Here is a 12,600-nt window from a genome sequence, read left to right on the forward strand (position 1 = left end):
CTTATGTTTTCGTTTTCTTCATCTTGACATAGTTTAAATTCATAATTATAAGTTTCTGTGTTTTGCTACACTTTTATTACAGTTTTATATAATTGTTTATACAAGTTTAATTATTAGTATTACTTTTTAAATCTTTTGTATTTAAGTAACTTGTATATATTTAATAAGATCATTTTGTTTTTTCTTTAGCTAAAATAGAATCTTTTATACGCTAGGAAAACAATATTATTTTTCTTAAAATATTTGAAAAGTAGTTTATACCATTAATTATTAGGTTTTAAAAATATATACCATGCTTAAATTGAGTTAAGTATAATTTTTCTAATTTTCACAACTGATTTGATAAACATTTATTGGTTTTGTCATTGTCTTTTGTTTTCAGTAGCGTGACTGCGTTTTTATTTTATTTTTTATTTATAAACCAAATTCTTGATTTGTTATAACTAGTCATCGTACATTAAAATAAATCTATTGTATGTTTAGTTTTATTTGAGTTAAATCAGAAAAGTGTTATCTTTAATGAAAAACTGTTTTCTACATGTTAATAAATGCATAAAAAACAAAATTAAAAACATACAAGTCTTTACTTACAAGACCAAAAAAGTAAGGGATTAAAAGCATAATTATCTGTTTACTTTTAAATTTGAAATAATTTTATACTAAATATATAGATAACTAGTGTTTATGTAAATAAATTAGAAAAACGCTGGTATAAACATATACTAAATAATATAATCGTAAAAGTTTCTACTTAAGGAAATTTTGACAACATCAAATTTAATCGTTAGTAATTTAGTCTTTTTTTTCAGATAAAACAATAAAAGTATTTGAAAAACAAAAAATGGAAATTACTAACAACCTTTTGAATATAAACGAAGGTATGTTAATAAAAATTTTATTTACATAATGAATGAAAGTTTCGAAGTACTCACACAAACGAGTTATAGTAAATAAAATTAATTATACAATACAAAAATAAAAATTAAGATTTTATTAGATACCTAATTGATTTATGATTAGTTTTAAATATTAAAATGTGTTTTTTTCTATTAACCATACTTTAACACATAAATATTATTTTAAATCTCAGGTCCTGAAAAAATGACTAGCTCATCTTATTTAACTGACGTTTCAAACAAAAGCTTTCCAAACAACATGCCTACTGTAGATAATACTAGTTTGTATCATATGCGTTCAAGTTTCTCTCAATCAGGTGTGGTTATTAGTTTTGTATCTAATGTATAAACTCATTTTAAGGTTATACAAGTTGTTTAATATGAAATAATATATTTATAACATACTAAAAGAAAATATAACAAATCAAATGAACAGTTTAAGTAGTTGTCAAGTATTTTCCTAGCGTTTTAATTAGTAGTTTTATAGACAAACTTTTAGTAAAACTGTTTCTTATTATACAGGTCCTGTAGATACGACAATCTCATCTAATTTAATTGACGTTGAAAATTCTGAGAGTTACCATGCATCTCAACATAGTTTGCAGCAAAAAATCCATTTAGATAATTTGTCTGCTGATCTTAATACAAGTTCGCATCAAATCAATTCATACTCTGATCATTTACAATTTATGTCTAAAGCAGAAATGCTTAGCGACCCATTGTGTTGTGATTTAATGACAATGTCAGACCAGGAATTCATGTCTTTTATATCTTTCTATAGTACAAGTGTGCAACAGATGAGTTCAAACTCTGGCCCGTCAGGTATATAACATTTTTAAATTAATATACAATTCTGTTTATGTTAAAGTTATTTACGACCCTAAATTTTCAGTTAATAACAGTAAAACACCATTAAAAATTCTTAAATACTTTTAACGAACTTACATTCGATATTAATTTACTTGTAAAATATCAAAAAGTCTTCAAAACGGTAGATAACTCTGAATTTAACAAGGAGTTTATCGCAAAAACATGTATATATTAGATCATTATTTGTTCTGTAGATACTGTGCACACAATGCTAAAACTTAGTCTAATTTAGACATCTAATTAAAATCATTTACTCCTAAGCATTGTAAAAGTGTTTGATTAAATATTGTTAATTTTATTATCAATTTCAAGGTGGAAACCAATGGATTCCTAAAAACATCGAAAGTAAAGTAAAAAAAGCAAGAAAAGTAAGAACAAGAAGTCCAACGCGCAAAAATCCACCGGCAAAGTTTGTCGACAGGGGCCACACGTTCAACTTCTACAAGCACAACAAGAAGATGACGTCAAAAATTTGGAGGTGCGACAAGCGAGGTGGCGGATGCAAAGCCAGGATTCACACCGATGTGCGAACTAACGAGGTTAATGCTATTTTTATGTAAAACATTATGACTTGATTACATTAATAACTGTTAATTTAAATTGATAAATTGTTGTAGTTGGTAGAAAATATTATTTAATACTTTTCAATAATTTATAACTGTTTATAGAAGTGGGTAAATTAAACTGTTTATTACCTTGTTTATGTTTATTTTTTTTGAGATTTATTTCTAGTAGGGGCTCCGTAACGTACAGCCAAAATGTTTCGTCCTGCCACTGACAGAAATCTCCAGCTTGCGATTTAGTTTAAAAAATGGGAAAAATACATTAAAATTAAGCTTTTTAGTAAAAGGGTAATCTCAACTTGATATTATTACATAATAGGATAGTGTTTATGAAGAATATTTCTATGAAATTTTACTTTAACTGATTTGATCATAACCCAAACTTTCAAAATTCTTTTCCACAAAAAGATTTTAAAATAAGTTCAAAATAATTGTTTTTGGTCATCTAGCAAAGTTGCCCACCCTTAGTTTATATTCTTTACTGTTTATAATTCAAAGTGCGAAACCCTAAAGTTATTTTTTTTAAATATTTTATTTATCACCATATATTGATAATTATTATTGTGTTATATAATTCATTATTGTACATAATAGGAAAGTTACGACGTATTAAAAACAATTGAAAACATAATTTCAACAATACATAAATATTTCTTTAGAATACAAATTAATTCAACATTACCTCAAATCTATTCCTTTTTGCACAGTATTTTCTGTCTTGGATTTCGTTTTATTATCCAGAATAAATATTTTTCTTTTTATAGATATTTTTTGTCACCGAAACCGGGTTGGAATCAACATATTTAGTTGCACACCTCTATATATAGTCAACTAAATAAATTTTAAATATTTATAACAGGTTGTTAAAAGAACAAATGGTCATATCCATAAAAGCAATCCTAAAGAAGTAGATTTGAAAAGATTGAGAGCTCTCGTTAAAATTAAATCTCTACAAACCAAGGACCGTCCAGATAAGGTTACTGTAAACTGTAAAAGCATTTAAACTATTTTGTAGCCATATATAGACAAATTATATAGTAAACACATTCTTGATAACATTAAAATAACTTCAAACAGAAGTAGTAGTAGTAGTTTAACATTTAATATCAAAAGTATAAAGTTTATTATAACCGATACTTACTTAAATTAAAGCTAATTTGTCCTGGACAAGAGGTTAAAAGGTATCTGTGGTGTGCAACCTGATAAGGTTTTTCGTGCACCAGGTCCTAAGACCAAAAATATTAAGCGTTTTTTTAATTAATCAATAAATTATAATAACTATAATAACTTTTTACAAGTTTTTCTTAAACTAATTTATCAACTTTCAGTCTTAGTTTTTGTTTGACGATTTGCTGTAAAATTAGGTATTTTTTATAATTAAAATTTTAATTAATTAGGTTATTGAGTCAAGTAAGAAGAAACTTGGCATAAAATTTGATCTGGACGAAGTTCAGAGGCGAAACTTAAAGAAGATTATTAAAAGAGAACGATCATTGAAAGAAACAACACCATTACTTCAAGAACCTTTGTTTTTTGAAAATAATAGTGGCGGTTAGTATTAAAGCCGTGTAACAATTAACTCATGTTTTACGTTAAAAATTAAATTTATAAATATTTTATTTATGTAAAGTAAGTTTTATTACTACATTAGTCTAGATTTATATTCATCAGATTTTAAAAACAAGTATAAACTCTGTTTTAATTTTTTTGAATTTATACTTGTTTTATGATTGCACTTAATTAAACTTTACAGACTAAATAGCATTTCTTTTATCGTTTCTATTTTAAGTTAATATAGTTGTCCCAACAAAATATAAACAGCAGAAGAACCGGAGGAGAAAGAAGAAGAGATAAAACAATATCACCGAAATTCACAACAATACTATAACTATAAACATAACAGTTACAGTCGTCTTAGTAATGAGGAAGATTATTTCACTTACGGTGGCCCGCAGACGTTTGAAAATAAACAGCAAGATGTAAAGCCTGTAAAGGTTTTTGTAAAATCATCAGGTCAGTATAATGAACTTTTATATTGTATACAAGTAAAAGAAGGAAAAATGTGGACGTTCACAACTATGGTCATTAGATTGGTTAGATAGAGACTTTTAAGTCCTTGAACCTTACACTATACATTTTATAACACTTTTTGAGCAGTTTTAATAAAAATTTATAAAATAAATTTAAGATCAATAAAAAATCAATTGTTATTTTTTAATTTTTATTTAATTTAAGTTAAAAAAAATTGTTAAACAAAACTTTTTCGACTCTTTTTTATAAATACTTCTGCCAATATTGACTTTGTTAACAATAGTCTAACATGAGCATTACACCTTCTCCTCCCTACATAAAACAAATGATGCTAATATCAATGGCGGTATGTAACTTAACTGTTCATTACAGTAAAATACTAACTATCTTTCTTTGTTGTGAAAATGTGAAGTAGAATCTGAATTTATAGTTTTGCTTATTCGGACTAACTAATTCTTAAAAAAGTAAAAAAGTTTTTGAGAAAATTTATTATTTTAACGCATTCAGTATCGAAAATTTTGCCTTTCCACACAAAAGTTTTTAACATTAAATCTTTAAACTTAAATAATAAAAATAATTTATATAACTATTTGTTTTGTTTTCAGATCTACTAACCATAGAAATAATTCAGGACGGTCCATTGAAGAAGCCATAAAATAAAGATCCTGGTTTTTAGGATATCTTATAGAATAGTAAATCAAGAATAGCCTGCTTATTTTTACAGATAAATACTAAAAAACTTGAAACATATACAATATACTGTAAAACTTGTTACTTTAATAGATACATATTTAGTTCTTCAGTTTTAACTTTTTTTTTGATAGTTTAATATACACAGCTTGCTAAAAAATGTTATTACTTTCTCAATAGATGTTTTAGAGTCGCTTTCTTTCATATTTACGTTTATTTATTGTTAGTGTAAAAATAAATTTATTTCTCTGATTACTGTTTGTTTTTTTAGTATGTTTTCTAAAATTTGCTAACTTTAAACTTCTAAAAAGTATAAATTCAAAAAGTTCGTTGAAATAGCAAGTTTAAGAATTATTATAAATAGAGTGTCATCTTTTATTAAACCTTATTTACTTCATAAGTCATAACAAAAACTTGTACCATTTTTAATAAACTTAAACTTTTAATAGTTTATATGATTACTCAAACTTACAATTTTTACTTGCATGAAGTCAGTTTGACATTTTAGCTCCTAGTCTTAAAACATTTTATTAATTTTTAGCTTTAACAGTTTAAAATTTGCATTTTGTTTAGAGTTTGTTTCATACTTTTAAACTACATTTGTAATAAAACTGTCAATATTAAAATGATTCAAACTTGATAGTTAAGTCTCTTTGATATAAACTTACAAAGACTAAAAGGAATTGTTTTATTTATTTAAACTGATTACTTTTTTTCCACAACTGTGTAGTAATAATTTATTTACAATCATTAAGTAAATCTGTAAATATTTTAAGCAGAACCTGTTTTGTATACTTTGTATAATTTTTGATTTAATAATTACGTACACAGAACAGAAGAGATATTAAAGAAAAAAATTAGTCTAACGAAACTACAAAAAACTAAACACAATATCACGAATTTAAAAAACACTCAACAGTATCTAATTATTTTCTTTATAAAACATTTTTACAAAAATTCAGCTGCTTAAAATTACAAAAATAGTGAGACAAAATCTTTTTTAAACCTTTCTTTCAAATAAAAGATATATATAAAAGCTGACTCAGTTGACTATGTAATTTAGTACTTATTTTATTCATTACAGTCCTTAAAAAAACAAGAACACAAAACTATTCTCCTTAGTACTCCTGATGAAATTTAAAACCGTTATAATTAGTTTCCACTCAAAATATTGTAAATAGTCATGAGTAATTTAATTATACGACTCATTTTTTTTGCCCAGGCTAATAATAAATAATTTTATTTTGTTCATAACAAACCACAATGATGTATACATGTATATTTATAATCTAAAAACTATAAAGCTTAAAAGAACTTGTGTTTGAAAGTTTATACCACGTTGATTTTTATTAACCAAAAATAAAACATTTCATTTAAAACAAAAAAATAAATCAGTGTCCTATTTGGTTTGCGCGATAAGTTTCTCAAACTTATAATTTTTTTAAATTAAAAGCCTGATAAATTTTTTGTAATCTATTCCTGTATAAAACTGTTTTTATGTGTTTCTTCCGAGTAAAAGTGGCTGTAACTGAATAATTGCTTACTTAATTAAAGAACAATTTAAGCAGATTAAAGAAGTCTTAGAATAATATGTCTGACTAAAACTTCTTAGCTGATGAGGCTTAGTTATTTTAATTTCTTAAATTTAAATACCTCTTCAAACAGATACTAGATCGTTTTTTAGATTTTCAAAAACATATTGAGGTGTCCAAACTTATTTCAATTTATACAAACTTGAATCTGTCGTTCGTAACTGAGTTGACTATTTAAAACTAAATCAAATAAAATACAAAATAGCTTATAGTAAGTATATGATTAGAACATTTATCGAATTTAATAAATTGTAATCCAGAAAAATAATTAAGATTTAGTAATATTGTACTAGACTTGGTTGTACAAATTTTCTTTTAAGACTCTCAAACAACTCGTTTTTTTACAGTACCTATGTTCTAATCATGAAACTAAAATTTGATTTTTTAATTAAAAATTAAACTCATTAAAGCTAGAATTACAAGCAAATAATTGGTTAACAGCATTTTAGTTTTTTTACATTGGAAAGAAAAAGGAAAAAGCTTGCTAGCATACAGTAACCCTCTGTTAAATATTTAAATCAATTTGATGAAAAAGTATTTTGAATTAGCAACCATGAATAAATAAATTGTGTAAACCATACAATACAAACGCGTGCCGATATGACATGCTGTGCTTTATAGTTGGTTTGTTTTTAGTTTATAAATTTGTTCTTATGACTGAATTAATTCATTAGTTCAGTTGAGTGGAATTTATGTCTGAACGGAGCATTAGTATGGCTTCTATTGTTAAGTTCTACCACTCGGCCATCGCTGCTTGTCGGTTAACTTGATTTTAAATATATATTTTTATGAGAAAGGAGTATAAAGTTGGAAACTGTGCTTGGGTCAAAACGAAGCTTGTCAATTTAATTGGTGGACTTTCTGTTTTTAAAGTATTATTTATACTATAATCTTAATGTTAGAGATGTAACATTAGAGATTTGTTCACGCTAATATGTTAGTTTAAGATTCAAATTAACATTGAAAGTAAAAACAAATTTGTAACAGAGTTTTTTGTTAAAAACTAAAGGGTTACATGCGCTGGGATATTTTAAACACCAAACTAATAGACAAATAAGTATACAATATTATAAAATAAAGAAGGTTATCTATGTAATATTTTTGCATTTTTTATAAAGTATCTTAGTATTAATATGCATGTTTTTCACTTTTAAAAATTGAAACTTACTTTTCAGTACTACATTAAGCTTTAGATTCTATTTTTAGGAAAAATAAGTATTTAGACCGTTTGATTTCTATTAGATGAAATTTTATAGTTTGATAATAATATTATGTTTTAACTACAATATTGGTTTACATTTACACAATCTTAAATCATTAAACAAAACTATAGTATTGCATAGCTAATAGAATATCAATTAAAAAAAACAGTGAATCCCTTTAAAAAATAAAATAACACTGCGCGGACTTGAACTCAAATCTGTCGCTTGGCGTGCTCCGACACTCACCTATACACCATTGCTCCTTTGAATAAAACGAATATATATACTATATAAAATACTAAATACGTTACTTGAGTTAAATTTTACATAATTTTAAGTTTCAATAATATTTTTAAACTATGTATTTCTAATATTATTGAATCATATGTAAGTATGTATTTAAAGTTCTAATAGCTTAAGTAAAAACTAAAAAGTATGAGTCTAAACTGCTGTTACAAATGAAATAAAATTATGCTATCAATAAAGTAATAACTTTAACTTGACGTACAAAATATATACAACCAGGAAACTATTGAGCTGTTGAAGGATCTTAATACTGAAAATTAGCTTTCATTGAGTTTTACGGCAGTCAACAGCAACGCAATGAAAATTTTATTCGAAAGTAGCTTTTTTATGATAACTGTAGGTAGTATATTTCTTTATTAAACAAATATTGGCTAGATTCTAAAAAAAATATTGATCTAGTTTTATTTGATTTAAATCAAGGTACAATATAATAACATTTATTCAATTTTTTTTAGCTAGTTTTATAGTTTTGCTATTTTTAGTACTTATTATATTTACTTAAATTGTGTTAGATATTTTCCAGTCGTTCAAATTATATTTTATCAAACAAAACTTACTATACGGAGAAGTATTCCCCTTGAAAACGCACTTTGAACAAAATTTTAAAGTGCTCCTCAAGGGAAGTATGTACTTCAAAAATTTTGGTATTATTTTACAAAAAAGAAAACTCAGATATTTAAAAAGTAGCAAATGTCGTCTTAAATCTCTACATTAAGATATAAATATATATTTGAAGCAATACTTGTACTAATTTAACTCAATTACGCACAAAAATAAAATATTGTCTATTTATAAAGTATTAGTTTCAAAAAAACTTTTAATTAGTTTATTTAATTTGTCTGGTTATAAATACGTTAAACAGTTACAAATTCAAAATAATTCACTAAAGTTTTTCTCAAAAGGGTGCTTAATTAGATGTTTTATTACTAATAAAGATTTTTTAAAGAAAACAAGGAATTGTTAAACTCGTTAAAATTCTAACACTATTTTATTTTCTGACTCTAGGCTGACTATAGATATATATAATATTAAAGTTTTTTGCAAAGAAATAAGAGTGAACATGTTACTTTAGGAAAAAAAAACTGACTACCATAAAAGTTTAACTTAACTTTATTTAAGTATAACCTATAAATTAGAGTAAAAACAATAAAGTATAAAACGAAAACTTCAAAAATAAAATACTAGCCTAAAAGGCACGTTTAGATATTACTAGTTTTATTTTTGTTTATTATAATTAGCCATTAAAAAACTATTTTAAAATTTTCGAAAGTGCTATTTATACATAAACATAGTAGAGCATCTCGCAAATAATTTTGAACTGACAGGTTAGAAACAAAAAATCTGGCACATGTCAGGTTCGAACACGTAAAGTCAGGATTTCCATTCCACCGCCTTGACCACTGGGCCATTACTACTTGTCGGTTAAACTTGATTTGAAATATATATTCTTATGAGAAAGGTGTATAAAGTTGGAATTAATGTGCTAGGGTCAGAACGAAGCATGTCCATTTAATTGGAGGACTTTCTGTTTTAAAAATATTACTTATACTATAAATTTAAATTTAAGAAATACAAAATTAGAGATGTGTTCACGCTAATATGTTAGTTTAATGATCAAATTAATATTGAAAGTAAAAACAAATTTGTAACAGAGTTTTTTGTTAAAAACTAAAGGGTTACATGCGCTGGGATAATTTAAACACCATACTAATAGACAAATAAGTATACAATAGACAAATGAGATATACAACTATAAAATAAAGAAGGTTATCTATGTAATAATTTTGTATTGTTTACAAGTATCTTAATATTAATATGCATGTTGTTTACTTTTAAAATTAAAACTTACTTTTTCACTAATACCTTAAGCTTTAGATTCTATTTTTAGGTAAAATAAGTAATCATTTAGACCGTTTGACTGCTATTAGATGAATTTTTGTAGCTTGATAATAATATTTTGTTTAAATTATAATCATTCGTATAAGCCAGCTAGGTTAAGAGAAATGTCTAAAGGATATAAGCAAGTAAATACACTGGATATACTCCGAGATCACGGGTTTAATTCGGTATAATACGTTAAACTACAATATTTGTTTATATTTACATAATCTTAAATCATTAAAACAAAACTATTGTATTGCTTATAACCTCATATTTATAATAGCTAATAGAATATAAATTGAAAAATAAAGGAGAGAATCATTATGTAGAACAACATGCCACTGCGCGGACTTGAACTTAGGTTATTTGCTGCGCTTGCCCCGACACTCACCTCTACGCCATTGCTCCTTTGATTATTTCGAACATATATAGTATATAAAATATTTAAAAAAATAAATTAAGCTAAATTTTACTTCTTTTAAATTTCAATAACAATTTTGAACTATGTATTTGTAAGCTAATATTATTGAATCATATGAAAGTATGTATCTAAAGTTCTTATAGTTCAAGTAAAAAGTTAAAAGTGTAAGTCTAAACTGCTATTACAAATGAAATAAGATAAAGATATCAATAAAGTAATAACTTTGTCCGAGGACGTGATCTAAAACAATAAACACTTGAGAATACTAAGTTTAATATCCATTAAGCTATAAGATAATCTTATAAGACAAGGGTCGGCAAACTGCGGCCCTCAAAGTCAAAATATGCGGCCCGCGAGCTCCTTTTCAAACAAAATATACTTTTAAAAAACAATATTTTGAAGTAAAAACTTACAGTTAGGCTCTTATTTCTTTATTTACGCTTTAATATTCCTCAATTTATCATATTTTTGATCGTTAATAATATTTTTCTACTAATACCAGAACTTTTTTTAAAAAGATGCGGCCATCAAATGTTTGTTTCTAAGTAGTGCGGTCCGGTAGCAACTTTTCCTAGGCCCGCGAGTTACATATGGCTGCTGACTCTGTTATAAGACTATAAAACTACTTTGTACTTAGATACCAAAATAATTAAAAAAGTACGTCTTTTTTGTTGTTTACCACAGGTTTCAATAACTTCAATTTACAATAAACAGTACTTAGTATAGTTTGTATGTATAGCTTGCTATTTTTGACTCATCATATTTAATTGAATTTATTCAATAGTTTAATGTGAGGCTTATCTTTTAATAATATCGATTAGACCTTAAACACTTATATTATTGAAAACTTATATAAATATCAAAAAATATTGATTTAAAATAAGAATTGAAATAAATTGAAAACAGGGTCAGTCTATTATACAAATTCATAAAATATTCTGTTATCATTGATAAACTATTAACTTAAGTCAATCTATTTTTGATTATCCGTAATTTTAGAACGCTTTTTTACAGCTAAAGTTATTGTTAGCTTAAGTATATAAAAACTTATAAAACTATAGTTCGAGTTTAAAACTCAAAAATGACTCATAATCTTAATTGAAATTAAACTGAAATAGTGACATGAACAACTTTTAATTGACTTTTATAAACAGACAGTCTACAAGATAGTTAAACAAAAATTTTATTTGATACTTATGAGGCTTAGTACCATAAACACTAATTAAATAAATAAAATAAATACAATAAAATAGTTTAACTATTTGAATTACAATAAATACTGATAAACTAAACTACAATGCAAAACTGTTGTGTTACTTATAGAATAATACCAAGGTTGTCTACTATAAAACTGCATCATTCATAGTACAACACCATGGATATATACTATAAAACATTAAGCTTCACTTTTAGTTTAAACCTATCTGTTAAAAAAAAAATCTGCTTAGATTGGGCTGTTAGTAGAATTAAATACGAAACATAACAATTGGTTGAACAATAAATAAAATAACTTGACAGTCATAAGAAATCATAAGCTACCTAACAATACGAAACTGGATACAATTTAATGTCGTTAAGATTGAAACATATATTTTAGTTAATCCAAGAGTTTTATTCACTTATAATTAAATATCCTACCTTTAACGACCCTATAAGATTTCCAAAGCATGCAAAGTACACTTTAAATATAAATATATACAACTATATTCAGTCTTTACTTATTGGGCAAGAAATAGAACTAAACAGAAAAACATAATATAACAACAAAATAGACTTATACACAAATGACATTTATTAAAAAGAACACATAGATTTCTTTTTAAGTAAACCTTAAAAAAACTTTACTGTAATAATAAAATATTAAAGTAGAATTAATTTAAGAAATAAGCAATTTGAAGCATAATTACAAATTAGACTTATAAATAAACATTAGAATAATTTTATAAGAAACCATACAAACATGTTTTTACACTTTTACAACTTTAAAAAATTCCACAGTAACATGAATGAATTATTAACTAGAATATGATGTAATTTTGTTAAGAGGAAAGAAAAAAATTATTAGTATAACACATTTTTCAACTAATTTCGAGTTTTGTTGAACTTTAAGCCAATACTTATCCAATGGAAAACGATCCCATAACATTA

The sequence above is a fragment of the Thalia democratica genome, chromosome 3, assembly GCF_965202585.1.
Source record: "Thalia democratica chromosome 3, ktThaDemo2.hap1.1, whole genome shotgun sequence".
NCBI classification, from domain to species: Eukaryota; Metazoa; Chordata; class Thaliacea; order Salpida; family Salpidae; genus Thalia; species Thalia democratica.